Source organism: Pezoporus occidentalis, unplaced genomic scaffold, assembly GCF_034315485.1.
Source record: "Pezoporus occidentalis ecotype Australia unplaced genomic scaffold, CSIRO_AGI_Poc_V1 ctg175, whole genome shotgun sequence".
In the NCBI taxonomy this organism is placed as follows: Eukaryota; Metazoa; Chordata; class Aves; order Psittaciformes; family Psittacidae; genus Pezoporus; species Pezoporus occidentalis.
In genome coordinates this window covers 397290-410682 of record NW_026913586.1, presented here as the reverse complement: position 1 = coordinate 410682, position 13393 = coordinate 397290, and the positions used below count along the sequence as shown (strand labels likewise).

Sequence of the window (13393 nt, the reverse complement as noted above, 5' to 3'; positions counted from 1 at the left end):
TATGAGTGACCAACTGGGAGTGAGTACAGAGGGGAAGAAGGTCAGGTTGCTGCTCCAAGTGTGCTTCTGAGTAGTCCCGCATGGTTTCTGGGAACAATGGGTGGATGCTTACCAGAATATGTGATTTCATAAAGTACTGTGCATAAACCCAGGCCTTTTGTGCTCCTCTGCAAGCTTGCTTGGTGTTACGAAAGTCATGGGTTATGTCCTTGAACGCTGTGAGAATTCTCTATTGACATGTTTATCCAGCACCTTTCTGGAAAGGGGCAAGTGGTGATGAAGCGGCCACAGCTTCAGAAACCCTCAAATTGTCACTGGAAATCCCTGTCCATCACTGGGTGATAGTGGCAGTAGGTGTCTGGCAGTCAGGCACCATCTGGATGTTAGGGTTAGCCCTTCCCTTTCTGACATGGAGCTGGTGTTGGCAGCCTCCTGGAGACTTGGCAGCATGTCAGAGCTTGCACATGTACATGAGTACAGGATGGAGCCCTGGAACAGTGGTGGATCTGGGTGTTTAATGTGAATTTACAGCTGTTGCCAGACTCAGGTCACACATCCTTTCCTTAGTGCTTTACCCATTGGCATTACAATATTACAAGGAGCGTGATCTACCACACATTTTGCTGAAAGTGGTGAGATGATTTATCTTTTCTGTATTAGGATATAATTTTCTTTGTTTTGGAAGCAGACCCACAGTCTTCAGGTTATTTAACCATAAATCTGGTTTAACTTTTCTGTGAGATTTTATGCTTGTTATGAGCCTTGAGGTCTGCAAAATGATGATTTTTCCTAAACTAAAGCTTCATGGGAAGTGATATTTTGTTAATGAAACAGAAGTGAAATAATTATTTATACCATTCCAGCTGTATGTCTACTCTAACCTCCTTTTCCTTTCATGTTCCAAGTGCAAGAAATGTACCAGCAGCTGGTACTGAGAGAGGTAGGAGGCTTTCACTCATCTTTACAACTCCATATTGTATATATTTTCTGACTTTTCTATAAATAAAACCAGCCATTAAGAATGCCTCTGGCTATTATATCCAAGGATAAACATTTGAGATACATGAGAGATGCTCAGGGAATTGGTAAGTCTTCAGGAGAAAGAAAATGTCCTGAGATCAATTTCCTGGTTCAGTAGTGAAGTCCTCATATCATATGAAATGTAATGTGATTGTCCATGGCTCTGATAAAATCTTGATTTTTCCACCAAGCTTTCATCTATAAAAATCAAATTTATCCAGCATTAGTCTGCATTTTGCAAGGGATAGGGTTTTTTGAAATAGATGTGATAGTAATCCTTTATGGAACATTAATATAGGAGAACAATAATTTGTTGCATTTTCTTCACACAGAAACAATCGGCTGGGAGATGTGCATAATAATTGTCTTTGTCCTTCATTGTCACAGGCCATTAGCTAATGAATTTAAGCTGTACTTAGCTCTTGCTCCAGTAAGAAAACTACATTAGAGATCTTGTGGCCTTGGCATTATATAAAACCTTTCAGTGGGTTTTATTTTAGTCTTACTGAGGTGATGCTGCCATGGACTCAGGAATGCATCATGGTTTTGCGGTAAGCAATGAGGTCAACATTGCCTGATGTAGCGGCTCAAGCAAGCTGAAGTGCATCTACAGTTATTAAAGCTGCCACATGCCAGAACCCCTTTGTTTGGTTCCTTATAATTTAGCCAAACTTTTTGGGCCTACTTTTGCAATGGCTGCAGGTTCATCTTTCGAGTGGGAAGGTTTGCTAAACTTGGTTCAGCTATTCCGAGATTCATGCTAGGAAAAATAAGTAGATTGGGCAACATTTGAAATAAGCCGTAGGAGCATGTAACTGTAAGCTGAGCAGTTTTACCTTTGCAGTTTGCCCTGTCAACTAAATCACTGGCAAAAGAAAATCCTGTGATAAAGGAAGTGCTCTTCACTGTCCTGAGAAAATCCACTCACATCCTGGCTATCTGCAGGAAAAGAACATATGGAAATGAATGGCAGAATTTGTTTGGCAGTTGTTCCTCCCCCAACAAAATGATTTTGGTTTTCTGGAAAGGGAACTGCGTTAGAAATCACAAAACCTGGAGTGCAGGTCTTTCCTATTGACTGCACCATACCTTGATCCATCACAAACTGCTTGAGTATTTTAATCCTACTTTTAAAGGTGAGTAAGCATTGTTATCCTCTTGCTACAGACAGAACTCAGAGGCTGCACAAGCTAACCTTTGGCAGAGCTGGGAATGGATGCCATTTTCAGACCTTTAATCAAACTGCTTCTCTTACATGTGTCATTGCTGTGCTTGGCTGGGACCCCACTGCTCCTCTCACAGATCAGAAGGACACAGGAGGCCTCTTCCTGCAGCTCCATCTTCCCTCAGCTGTCCTAGGCCAGTTTGCTACACCCACATCTGCATCTCAGGCACTGCAGAGTGAAGCTTCTGAGCCACAGCGCAGGGAAGCAACAGGATTGCAGTCAGCTGCTGCATCCTCAAAAGAGACACTGCTGCTGCCTAGCCATACTGGATGGCACCAGGCCCCCAGCTCTGCTGTCCTTTTTTCCATCTGTGTCACAGCTGGGAAATAACACACCATTCCTACTGCTTCACGGGTTTTACCTACTCCCAGGAAAGACACAACCCATTACTTCATTTGGGTTGCTGCCACAACTGGGCTGCCAGAATGGTGTGAGTAACAGAAAGAGCCAGGGACAAAATCCATACCACTGTGATTCGTGTTGGGCATCTTATCGGTACCAAAAAAAGGACCTGAAACTCCTAGGCATTACTTTGTATCTGAGTTTTGAGCTTACAGGCATCTTAGATTGTAGAATCACACAATCACAGAATGGTTTGGGTTGGAAGGGACCTTAAGGCTCATGCAGCTCCCCCCCCCATGCCACAGGCAGGGACGCCTTCCACTGGAGCAGGTTGCTCCAAGCCCTGTCCAACCTGGCCTTGAACACTGCCAGGGATGGGGCAGCCACAGCTTCTCTGGGCACCCTGTGCCAGCACCTCAGCACCCCTATAGTGAAGAATTTTTCCTGGTATCTGATCTAAATCTATACTTTTTCAGTTCAAAGCCATTCCCCCTTGTCCTGTCACTACATGACCTTGCCAAAAATCCCTCTCCAGATTTCTTGTAGGCCCATTTTAGATCTGGGAGAAGAATGGATGGTGAGTGTGTGACACACGTCTAATACCTGCAGAGACTCTCAGGAGAGCAGTTGTGGCGTAATTCTGTGTCTTTTTAGGGATTATTGTTTCTGCACAAGCTGCAACACCACCGCATTTGAGGGCTGGCTGTGGCGAAACGGTGATCAAGTTTTGTTGTGTCATGTAGAGAGATGGTGCCAGACAGCCGGCAGCACAGGCTATTTAACCTGCAAAGTGGTGTGAGAAACGAGTTGAGACTGCCACTCCTGTTAACATTTGCTTCCTTACCTCTTTTCATCTCCATAACCAGAGCCTGATGTTTCCATGGTCTGTGGACCCCAATACAGTTATACTGTCTGCCTACCCGGGGAAACATTTGAATAGATAATGCAGAAAATGTCCTGAAGGCTGTATCCAAACCCTGAGATGCTTCAGTGTGCAATGAGCAGAATAAGCAGAATAAGTGGCAGAATAAGTGGCTAGGAAACTTTGGCACTCTTAGGAAACTTTGGCACTCTGAGACGTGCAGAGGGCAGGTGCCAGATAGCAATGACCACTGATTTTTCTAAAGCGGCAACACTGACAGAGGTTGGTTCACACCAGAGGTAAATTCAACATGTATGAAAGGACTCTTGTTCTTCTTCAGCAGAGAGTGTAAAGACAGACCATCAGACAAACTAATCTCTCTGACAGTTTTCTCTTCAATGTCATTGAACTGCCATTCCCACAGGGCTTTGCCAGAATGTTTGATATATCCATTGTTTCCCGATACAGACAGATTCTGATAGCCTGGATGATACAGGAATTTTTGCCAGGAAGAGAGGGGCTGAAATGCCTTTACCAGCCTTTTGCTATTGTTGTGTAGGTCCTTTGCTGAGCTCCAAAGTTCTGGTTGGAAATGAAAGGAAGGTATCCTGGTGACTGATTAGGTTGCATCTCATTCCCACCACTTGTCCTGCACTGCAAGCATGATTGATGGGGTTTTGGGATTCTGCTTTTTCTGGAGATAAACACATTTATCCCTCTATATCTTTCATTTCAAAACTAGTGATTCAAGATAGGCACTGCTGTATCACCTAGCTGCAGTTAGAAAGTAGCCCAAACTAGAGATTTCCTTTTTCCTACTCGTCCCTCTACAGACCTGGCAAAGCATTCACTCCTTCTAGGCATGTGTCAAGAGTCAGGACAATTCCTAAAGCTATTCAGAGGGAAAAAAATCTGACTGTCCCTTCCCAAGCCTATGAATGAATGATATCTACATTGAGCAACCTATTCCTTCAGCTGGGGACTCACTGAGGAGTCCGCAATAGGGATAGACAGTCAGTAAGGCTGCATGTCCTCCACAAGCTCCTGCAGAGGAATTTAGCAAATATGAGATTCTTAAGTGGGGCAAACGGGAGGAGCCCAAACCCCACCATCATCTGGCGAAATGAGTCCTACATCCTATTTGTACTGAGATCTAACATTTTTTCCTAACTGTGCTTCAACCACCTACTCCCTAAGTTACCCTGGATATCAGTATCATTGGAGAATTTAGGTAATAACTATGATGTTTGATGTATCCTTTTTGTCCTTAGAAAGAATGGCTTAGGGGTTCTCGGGGCAGCCGGTGAGTGTGTACGGATCTGGAAGGGGCTGAAGAATGGTGGTCCCATTCTGTAGCTTTGGATGGTTGGCTCTCTGTGTTAAGTGAAAGCACCACAGGAATTAGTCAACATTTGCATGTTTTTTTCCCCAGTGCAGGACTGCCAGCAGTATATACAGTAGACAGAGTTTTGGGCTGGTTTATTTGTTAGAGGCGTTTAGTGGTTGATCACCAGACGGATTTCAGCCCACATCCCTGTCAAAGCATATCCACCAGAATGCTCTTTTTGCCATCACAGTACCTATGAGAGGTACCTTTTCTGTGTGATTTGATGCATATTCTGTGAGCAAACTCTCAACCATTTTATGTGGATGAAGTTGAACTCAGTATTGCTGCATGCAAATTTTGGAAGCTAACTGTCCCCATGTTTTCTGACAGTGTGACTTTAATATATATGCAGTTTAAACAGCATGCAGGGGGATTAGTGATAAGGTAATACACTCAGTTAAAAATAACTTGCAACACCATTTAAATCCCTGTGGATTAATCTGGGCATTGAAGAGCCGTTTCCGAGTCTGGAATTGCCTACCTTGGGTGTGATTATTTAGTTTCATTTTCAGATTAACTAGAGATATTTATCAAAACTGGGTGGCCGCTCAGATTTTAAAGATTGAGCAGGAAACTTTGCAGTCATTTTTACAACACAATTAATAATCGGTTGTTCTTTCGAAACTGATTCTCTCCACACCACCTCACACCTGCCCAACACCACAACCAAAGTCTGCAAACACTTGTCCACTTGCATGTCTTGCATAGAATAATAGAATCATCAAGGTTGGAAAAGACCTTTAAGATGATCATGTCCAACAGTCACCCCAGGACTGCCAAGGCCACTGCTAAACCATGTCACTGAGAGACTCATCTACATGGTTTTTGAACACTTCCGGGGATGGTGACTCCACCACTGCCCTGGGCAGCCTGTTCCAATACCTGACAACCCTCTCTCTGAAGACATTTTTCCTAATATCCAATCAACTCCCCCCCCCGGTGCAGCTTGAGGCCATTACCTCTTGTCCTATGCCTTGTTACCTGGGGAAAGAGACCAGGTCCATGGGGCTCATTTTCATCAGCTGCAAATTTGCTACCTATAAATCTGCAGGTTGAAGGCCACACCACATACATGTATTTCCACTCTGTGCTTTGAGATTCTTTTCATCAAGTGCTAATGTATGATGTTTTGGATTCTGGTTGTACAAGTTGTTAGATACGAATTTCCTCAGTCTGGTAAGAGCACTGGTTTGCATAATATATTGTCTTACTACATCTGCAAGGTAATTGCTTCTAGACAGGCTTCCAAGAAGGCCCCAGATTTGATCTATGATGATACGTGCATTGCTAATGTCTGTACTCTAAGGAAGCGTGTCTCTGTTACTGATGTACTGCATGGATGAATGATGGTGTAGGTCCAAAGTTAACCAGGCGTTCTCTTTAAAGGCGACATATGATATGATATCTGCGCAAAGAAGTATTTCCTGCATAATCTTTAGAGGCAGCTGTATTACCTTTTACGATTTCCCTGGCATTTATGCAGAGTTACAGAAATACAGTTAGAAGGCTTTACATTTTTCCAGTTCAGTATTCTGATTGCATGTCCAGCTACTCCTTTCCTAATAAACAGGATCTCAGTAGAAAAACATGTATGGGCTGTACAACATTCACTCCTTAACCTTCCCACCTTTGAATCTGCAGTTTCCTTAGATGCCTCCATGAAGCAGCTATATCTGGTTAATCAGAGAACTGACATATCCAGTGCCACGTAGAATGGGTGTGTGTATGGGAGCTAGGAAGCAGGTCTTCCTCTGAACTTGCTCCATCTCTTATTTTCTTCCACAGCTCTCAGAAGATGATCTTTCTGTTCTTAACCTCTGCGGAAAAAGTCTTGCTTTCTCACTTGTGCTGCCATACCTGTCTGAGATGCTTTTTCCCAATCCTAGCCATCGGTTGCACCCTGTCTTCATCTTGTCTAAAGTTTGGTCCTTTCAGCTGTCTCTACAGAGTGTTGGTGGTAGGTTATGAGAAAGTATATAACCTGTAACAAAGTTATTAAAAAAGTATATATGAAAAAATAAGGCCATGCTTGAAGTGGAAAATAACTGTAGAAAAGAAGGGAAAAAGAAAATGACAATGAGAAAGTGAACAGTTTCAGAGAAAAAGGTCATTGTTTATAAAAGGCATCCTAAATTAACAGCTGGATTATTTGATAAGAAAGAATCATTTAGGTTGGAAAAGACCCTTAAGATCTTCGAGTCCAACTGTTAACTAAACACTGCCAAGTCCACCACTAAACCATGTGACCGAAGTGTCATCTACACTTGAGGCCATTACCTCTTGTCCTACCGCTTGTTACTCAAGAGAAGAGACCGACCCCCACCTCACTACAACCTCCTTTCAGGCAGTTGGAGCGAGTGACAAGGTCCCCCCTGAGCCTTCTCTTCTCTAGACTAAACACCCCCAGGTCCCTCAGCCTCATCACACCTGTGCTCCAGACCCTTCACCAGCTTTGTTGCCCTTCTCTGGACCTGCTCCAGCACCTCTATGTCTTTCTGTAGTGAGGGGCCCAGAACTGAACACAGGATTCAAGTGCAGCCTCACCAGTGCCCAGTACAGGGCGATGATCACTGCTCTGGCCATGCTGCCACACTCTCTGCTGTTTATTTTAAAAAGAGAAGAACAAAGGCATTCTTTACCTCATTAGCGCTGCAGGATGTCCTATACAAGCATAATTATACTTTGCAAAAAGGCTGGGGAGACCACACAGGAAGGGTATTGAAGAACTGGAAAAGGTACAGGAGGCACTAAGCATGATAAAAGATCGAAAGTGGTTATTTATGGAAAAAGTACAGGCTGCTGCTTTTTATATTGCCTTTTTTTTTTTTTCCTTTTTTAAAAAGAAGACAAAAACTGGGGCCACTAAGAGATGTGCACAATTCACAAGGATATTGAAAGGTTAATGATGAAACTCATTCAGACCATTGCAAGCTGACTAACAAGCGAGCTGATAATAAACTTGGAGAAAGCAGTTCTAATCCAAAGGTTTATGGTACAGAACAGGGCAATGCTGTCCACAGTGCATGGGCCTCCATCATCAATACCCCATCTTTTGTCTTGCCTCCACAGGCTGAACTGCAATGTGGCTTCTGCATGTCAGGAATGTGACTCCTGTCCTTGACCTCGTCTTCAGATAAATACAACATGCTCCTTACTGCTGAGTGGTTTGGGAAGAATTTCAGCCAAACGAAGAAGAGGAGATAAAGGAAAGACAGGTGAGGATGATTTTCATCCACTCTTCGAACCAGCCTGCTTGACTTTGCCTGTAAGACAGGGCAGTGGGGTTAAGAGGGGCAGGGCAGGGAGTAGCTAGTGCCTGTGGGGTTACATAATAAAGCTGGGGTGCAAAGCAGTGCTAACAGGAAGGGGCCACCCAGGGAATGGGCCTTCTGGGTACCCTATCTGGCACAGAGCCTGGAGGCTGAAGCACAGCAGGGTCTCACCACATACAAGTGTGGGCTCCAGCCATAGCAGGAGAATGGCTGGCTAGAGCATTCATAGAAAGAGGTGCTGGTGAGTTAACCCAGCCCCTGTCTCTGCAGATTATCCTTGGCAGCAGAGCTTGTGTGAGCCTGGCCTCTGGAGGCAGGCTGAGGATGAGGTTTACCAGGGTGGGTGCCTGTACACAGCTCAGTGCCTTGGGCTGAGACCTGGCCTGGGCTAGGAACACTGCATATGTGAGCTGGTCAGTAGGTAAGTACCAGGCTATCTGGCCTGCTTTGGCCCTGCCAGAATGCTAACAAAATGCGAGACCAACAGAGCACATCCTAAAATCCACTTATTTTGCTGGTAAAGCAAGAACAAATTGTGATTTTTTTATGCCTGGTGCTTTAAATGCAGCTGGGAATATTGCTGAAATTATATGCTTTTGTTACAGGCTGTGATAGTAACTGGGCTATCTAATTCTGCAATGTGGGAATTGCCTTTCCTCAGCTGCAAGTCTCAAAGTCTTTCATTGCACAAATAAAACAGGGTATTCCACCCTTCCCCCCTTCCCTTATCATCAATATCTAGCAGAGAGAATATTCAGAACATTTTTCCCTCCAAAACAGAACAGTTATTGGGTGTCGGCACATCATGTGAAAAGACAGCTGAGTGGAAAATCAGCAACACACAAGAAACAAAAGAAGGGAGGATTAAAACCCATGTTTTGTTGCTGCATGCATTTTTATTGTTATGTATGTGTATGTATATATTTATTTACTGTTGGGTTGTTAAACAAAAAGAGCAGACAAGTGTGCTGTCGTAGAACTTGGTGAACATTACTGGCTAGAGAGCTGAATTTTATGGCGTCACACATCAGTCAGTAATGTCTTGGGGACCAGGAGGATGGTACTTTATGCAGATCTACTGAGGTCAGTGCAAATTCTCCACTACCTTCATTAACATAGGATCCAACTTTTGATGTGATTTAGACAATACAAGAAGGTTTAAAATGTAAGCAGGTGAGGGTAGCCTCATGCACATCGCCCATTGCCTCAAAAAGCTGAGGCAAAAAACTCAAAAATTGCTCTTGCAAATTTGACAGAATCTAATTAGTTGATCTCCTGAGTGACATTTCTGCAGGCTCATACACAGAAGGGCAGGGAAACTGAGATTTATAATGATAGCTATTTCTAGCAAAGGTCATTTCTTTATTGGTGAACATGTCCTTAGTCATGCTGATGACAAGGCACTGAAGGATAAGGGATAGGCTGTGTATCTTTAAAGCTTGACAGGAAATAACATAAATAGAGCATAGATCATCTTTCTAGTTGGACCAGGAGGCTTGCAATCTACCACCATCAAGCCAAAGCAGGTGTTAAAATCCAGGAAGAAAATAAATATTGGGATTTCTGGTGAGATTGTGAGGGAGGCTGGATATTTCAGTGTCACCATGGAGCAAGGGGGAAGAGAAGCAACAGAGCACAAGTATGTATTTTTGGATAGTAAGGGTGTCCTGGTGGAACCAGCTGCTTATAAAGAACCGGGTCAGGCTGCTCTGGGGAGTCCCTGGTCGGCCTCGCCAACTTCCCAATGTAAGCAGCTCTCAGCTGCTCTCCCGCTCCATGCCATTTCCAGAATGACACACGTGAAAATGTACTCAAATGTATACAGTACCCTTCCTCACCTGTCCTTCCTTATGGAAGGAAGCAGCAGTTCTGACAAGAATACAGTTTAAGTAGACTGAATCATATATATCTTTAAATAACAAAACAGTATCTGCCTATTCAGCACATGACTCTTTTTCCTGCTCACGAGTGAGGTCTCTGACACTGTACAAAAATGATGCATAATGTTTTCATAGTCAGGAGGACCCTTGTGGCATCACATGAGAGTTGTTCACCCAGCTATAAAAAGTATTGGGCACTTTGGTGTAACTACCTTTGCTTGTTTCCACCATCAAGCTCATAATATTGGATGAAGTAAAAAAATGTGACTGTTTCCCTAGATTTTGGCTCAGATCCTGAACCGCGCTGCATAGCTGAGCTATGGTTTCTGCTGGATCACCAGCACGTATCAGGCTTATGGCTGGCAGGATCACTGAAAAGATCTTTTCAGTGTGGCAATGAAGTCAATGCAGGAGTTCCGTGCTGTGCTCTGAGCAGAGGAAGGGGAATGGGGTTCTTCACCCATACCTTTGCTAATCCCTTTCGCTGATTATTGGTTCCTTTGGGCTGTGAGAAGCCAACAGAAGTCACAAGGGCTATTGAGTTGGTCTGGTCTAGGACCCAGTCCAGTAACCTGAGAATGCTGAGGTGGCCTCTAGCTTCTAATCTGCAGCTGCAGATCTTGCTCTTCTTTCCAGAATAATTGCTCATGCTCTTTGAAATGTCCTAAAGCTTCCCCAAAATTGTTAGAGCTGAGGATTACTACTCTTAAAACCTGTAAAATAAATAGACAATCTGTAGGATAACTGCCTGTGTTACAAGTCTCCCCACACAATGAAGGAAGAAGCAGCCTTATGCTGTGTACTTCTTAGGCCTGGTGTAACTTGAAGGAAAGAAGTGGAAAATGTTAATAAGTAATGATGTTTGAAACACAAGTCACTGAACCAACCACCAGACCTTCTGCGTTTATTCCACAGGATAGAAAATGTCTCTCTCATTCAAGGAAAAAAGGTCTTGGCCAAAGATATGTCTTAGGAATTAGCCTGGATGCTGTATGGTATTCAGAAGATAAATCAGAGCAGCTTACAGGTCAACTCCTTTAGTATATACGGAATAGACATCTTTTGAAACAAAATCAGTACAACTGACTCTTGGTATTTCCCTGGTATGAGTAACCAAGGAGCTCCTCAGGGCCACTGGAATTTTAAATGACTTGTTTGATACACCTTACAGCTGCCAGATTTCCGTCTGGTATTTTCCAAGTCAGAACCAAGCATATGTGTGCTCCAGACCACGTGTTCTGACGTGTTCTGGAAATCCTGGCCTCGTTTCCCACATCCTAAGCAGGTGATCTGCTCTTACAAAACCCAGTAATGCCTCCCTCTGTGTGTGCAGACCAGCTGTAAAACTGGGACAGAAATCTTAGGCAAATGTGTAAAAATCTTCAAATTGTAACTTCAAAAATATGCAGGAAAAGAGAACATTTCCGAGAAAATCTGTGTAAGTACAACTGTCTTTCACATTCCAGTGTAATGCTTTAAGAAGGAAAATCACTGCCTCTTCCAGGACAGCTCCAAATAGGTAGAAAATTCATGCCCTCTGGCAGCTCGGATAAGTAAATCTGTCCTGAGAGAAGGCAAAGGAATGAAGACTAGCACATTATAAGCAAGGAGCTGACCTTTTTAATAGCTCAAATATTCCCCCTCTCCAAAGTCGCTTAGTTCAGCTTAGGCCTGTGGCCATCCACACAGTCGTTTTTTCTCTCATTTCACTCCAGCCACTGAATGCTGGCAGCCTCTGTGATACGGCAGCACAGAGAGAGGCAGCTTAGGGAAGAGGAGGAAAAGACAGGGATAAAGGGCTTCCCAGTCCATAGGTCAGGCTTGGCCTCTGTTTGGTTTGTCATGAGAAAGAAGAGAGGACTGCAAAGCCCCGGGGCTTCAATTTCACAGCTGCTCTCAGACCTCCACTGCATTACCTTTCTTATTTCCCCGTGCTTCCACTTGATAGCTGGCTTAGTTTCTTACTTGGCTGGCTGATAGGTTCAGGATTAGCTCCCACACGACGTTATCCTGACTCCAGAATCAACTTGTTGGCAACAGTGCTTTGGGACCTGTGACTTAAAAGGGGGCTTTGGAAGGCAAATGGGCAGGAAGCAGTGTGGTGTTTCGTCTCTGAACTGGAATAAACTCCCATTTCACCTTAGATTAAAGCTGGAATCTAACACCGAGGGCTTGTATCTGGCACCACACTGGGAGAAGCGGCAGCCAGGAGAGCAGGGAATTCCCACAGGGATCACCCCCTCACGGCTCCCTTCGACGCTGCAGATACATCTACATCAAACTGCACCTAACAGCCAAACCCCAGTGTTGGGTGAAGCCCACAGAGCACATAACCGAGGGAAATCAGCAAAGAATCCCCTGCCCGCGTTACCTAATTCCGCCTTTCGTTTCCATCGACCCCCACAAGGACTCCAGCGCAGAGGACCGGATCGCGCTGCGCCGACACCTCCTGAGGGACGGCCCCGCTGCCGGTACCGTCCCCCGCGGTGATTTTCCCTCCCCTCCCACCGCCTCTGCGCGCCCCCGCGGCCGCTCCCTCCCGTCAGCCTCCCGCGCCGACCTGACAGGCGGCGGCCGAGGCTCCCTCCCGGCCCGGGCTCCGCGCCCTCCTTCCGCCACCCGCAGCCCTCAGACGGCGGCACCGGGTCCCGAAGGCCGCGGCCAGCCGCCGCGGGGCCACGCCCCTCCCCTGACAGCCTGCTCCTGGCGCCACGCCCACCCTCGGCTTTCGGATGCCAATCACCGGACACTTTCGTATTGACGGACAGCCTCGTCCACCTATCGAATAGCTCCTCCTTTCAAGAAACCCCGCCTCCTAGAGCGCTGCCACCAATCACAAAAGAGATGCAGTCAGGGGCGGGAGAAGAGCGTCTGTGAGCTCCGTCTGCTCGCACTGCCTCCCTCTCTCCGCTGCGCGAGGATCGCCGCTTTCGCCCGCAGGTGATTGACAGGGGGCGGTAGCCAATAGGCTCTGGGAAGCGGGTGTCGCAGCCAATGGCGTAGCGGGGGCGGGCTCAGCCGGGCGGCGGGGGCGGGGGGAGCGGCGGGCTGGGGTGAGGCGCGGCGCGGCGCCGGGAGGAGGGCGATGGTGGTGGCTGCGTGAGGCGCGGCGGGACTCGCGCAGGCTGCCTCGCCTTCGGGGTGAGGCGAGGAGAGCAGGAGCGGAGTGTGCCCTGTGCTCGTCATGAGGCTGCAGGAGGACGGGGACAGCCGCAGGGCGCTGCCGCCGGCGGGGCTGCCGCAGTAATGGGCAGCGGCAACGCTGACTGTCGCCTGCCGTGTGGTGCTAGCGCCCGCCCGGCGGGGACCGCCCGTGAGGAGCCGGGCAGGTGAGTGCAGCGGCGCTGCCCTGTGTCTCGTCCCCTCCCGCTCCCCGAGCCGTCCCTCTTTCCCCCCTCCCTTGC

General features: G+C 46.3%; 1 protein-coding gene and 1 long non-coding RNA gene across 12 annotated transcripts in view; one reads left to right on the top strand and one right to left on the bottom strand.

Moving 5' to 3' along the window:
• Positions 1–6271: 6271 nt before the first annotated feature.
• LOC134161469 (uncharacterized) lies at positions 6272–12394 on the bottom strand. The gene is made up of 2 exons (XR_009963991.1): positions 11906–12394; positions 6272–6818 (listed from the first exon to the last, which is right to left on the bottom strand). It is a non-coding gene; the product is annotated as an uncharacterized LOC134161469 (long non-coding RNA).
• A 514-nt stretch (positions 12395–12908) lies between these two features.
• Positions 12909–13393, top strand: part of EHBP1 (EH domain binding protein 1) — a 228173-nt gene continuing 227688 nt past the window's right edge. For 6 of the 11 annotated variants that reach the window (XM_062614298.1, XM_062614297.1, XM_062614296.1 and 3 more), the window contains exon 1: positions 13053–13318. The gene's annotated coding sequence lies outside the window, so the exon portion shown is untranslated. Of the gene's footprint in view, positions 12930–13052; positions 13319–13393 lie in introns of those variants that run through there. The other 5 variants (XM_062614300.1, XM_062614294.1, XM_062614293.1 and 2 more) reach the window with 3 other exon arrangements.